This window comes from Cyprinus carpio, chromosome A25 (genome assembly GCF_018340385.1).
Source record: "Cyprinus carpio isolate SPL01 chromosome A25, ASM1834038v1, whole genome shotgun sequence".
Taxonomy (NCBI): domain Eukaryota; kingdom Metazoa; phylum Chordata; class Actinopteri; order Cypriniformes; family Cyprinidae; genus Cyprinus; species Cyprinus carpio.
In genome coordinates this window covers 19756299-19758798 of record NC_056596.1, presented here as the reverse complement: position 1 = coordinate 19758798, position 2500 = coordinate 19756299, and positions in this window count along the sequence as shown.

The following is a 2500-nucleotide window of genomic DNA, read 5'->3' as shown; positions in this document are numbered from 1 at the left end:
TTTTTTTTTTTTTTTTTTTTTTTTTTTTTTTTTTTTTTTTTTTTTTTATTTTTTTTTTTTTTTTTTTTTTTTTTTTTTTAATTTTTTTTTTTTTTTTTTTTTTTTTTTTTTTTTTTTTTTTTTTTTTTTTTTTTTTTTTTTTTTTTTTTTTTTTTTTTTTTTTTTTTTTTTTTTTTTTTTTTTTTTTTTTTTTTTTTTTTTTTTTTTTTTTTTTTTTTTTTTTTTTTTTTTTTTTTTTTTTTTTTTTTTTTTTTTTTTTTTTTTTTTTTTTTTTTTTTTTTTTTTTTTTTTTTTTTTTTTTTTTTTTTTTTTTTTTTTTTTTTTTTTTTTTTTTTTTTTTTTTTTTTTTTTTTTTTTTTTTTTTTTTTTTTTTTTTTTTTTTTTTTTTTTTTTTTTTTTTTTTTTTTTTTTTTTTTTTTTTTTTTTTTTTTTTTTTTTTTTTTTTTTTTTTTTTTTTTTTTTTTTTTTTTTTTTTTTTTTTTTTTTTTTTTTTTTTTTTTTTTTTTTTATTTTTTTTTTTTTTTTTTTTTTTTTTTTTTTTTTTTTTTTTTTTTTTTTTTTTTTTTTTTTTTTTTTTTTTTTTTTTTTTTTTTTTTTTTTTTTTTTTTTTTTTTTTTTTTTTTTTTTTTTTTTTTTTTTTTTTTTTTTTTTTTTTTTTTTTTTTTTTTTTTTTTTTTTTTTTTTTTTTTTTTTTTTTTTTTTTTTTTTTTTTTTTTTTTTTTTTTTTTTTTTTTTTTTTTTTTTTTTTTTTTTTTTTTTTTTTTTTTTTTTTTTTTTTTTTTTTTTTTTTTTTTTTTTTTTTTTTTTTTTTTTTTTTTTTTTTTTTTTTTTTTTTTTTTTTTTTTTTTTTTTTTTTTTTTTTTTTTTTTTTTTTTTTTTTTTTTTTTTTTTTTTTTTTTTTTTTTTTTTTTTTTTTTTTTTTTTTTTTTTTTTTTTTTTTTTTTTTTTTTTTTTTTTTTTTTTTTTTTTTTTTTTTTTTTTTTTTTATTTTGTTTTTTTTTTTTTTTTTTTTATTTTTTTTTATTTTTTTGATAACTTAAACATATAAATTATATTAGCCTTCAAGGTTTGCATACTTAAGGGCGTGGCCACTGATGACTGCTGACTGCCCTCAAGCAGATGGGCTTGGTCTTTCAGCACCAGCCCCCTGCCTTTTTGCCCTTTTCGATAAGCGGAGTGACACATGTTGACGCCCGCTCCTGCCAACACTTTGAGCTTCAGAAACTCTTCTTAAGAAAATACGGGGACTTCCACAACAGACATGTGTTTGTTTGTTTGTCACATTTTTAAAGCACATTTCTAATAATGTCACTAAGAAAATGTGTATTTTCCTTTTGGGAAAGAAGTTTTCTGATTATGCCCTCATCCCCATTTATTTGATGGTTCAAAATCCAGAAAATCCACCACAGCCTTGCACATAAACCCTGCGTCTGTAAATACTTCATGGTTTTTAAAGTGTATTTGATATTTGGCACACAAGACAGATGTAACCCCGTAACGGGCTTGAGCTCTTTTGTATTGAGCCGGTCAACAAATGGCTAGAAATGCAACATTGGGACTTGAACACGCAAAATAGCGTATTTAATTATGTACACATTAAAACACCAACACATATCTATCAGAACAGACGTGTTTTTGATATAAAATGATTAATCAGTGCCGTCATTAGCGGCCGAGTGAGTGTGACATGAGTCAGTCTTGAGGTTCCTGTGCTGTTCCTGTGTTTTCCTGTATCTCAATGCAGTCTGAATACGGCGGCTGGCCCCGAGATTCTCGCGGCACTCGGGCAGCTTCAGAAACACACGCCCTCACATGACGGTCATCTGCGCTGCCGCTCATCACAGGACAGTACATGTTTTAACACAGTCACTTTCCTTCATTTTATCAAAGGACTGAGCATGAAAATGGCGGAAACATGATGCACCCCTCTGACTCTTTCATATAAAACATGCAGAGTCCGGTCATAAGCTTTGTTTTAAACTCGAGCAACCATCACACCAGACACAATCACCCGCCGGTCACGTGACGTCCATGCAGACGCCCTGCACCTCTCATGTACAGAAAGCTCAGATTTAAGACGCTCACAATACATGAACACCATATGAAGTTGGGGGAGTACGAGATAAACTGTCCAAGGGCGTGATTTAGCAGTTCAATACAGGTTTTCCACAAAAACAAGTCTATATAAAATCACTTCACATTTCAAACATTAAACCATTTTTAAGAAAATGGATGATTCCAGAATTAATTTAAACCATTATTAGCAATCATTAATTAAATAATATCTAATTATTTTACTGTCTTAGTTTTTTGTCTTCATCTTATATGCATTTATAAGTATCTTGTCGATCCACTGGTTTTTTCTGCACGGAAAAACCGTCTGATTCTTCCACTGGTCTGAACAAAACCAGCAGACAGGTCTACTGAAAATGCAACTTTCATTCTTTGCCAGCAGGAGGAGCTTTCCCGGAAGAAAGATTGTTTGCTCGTAACTGCAGCA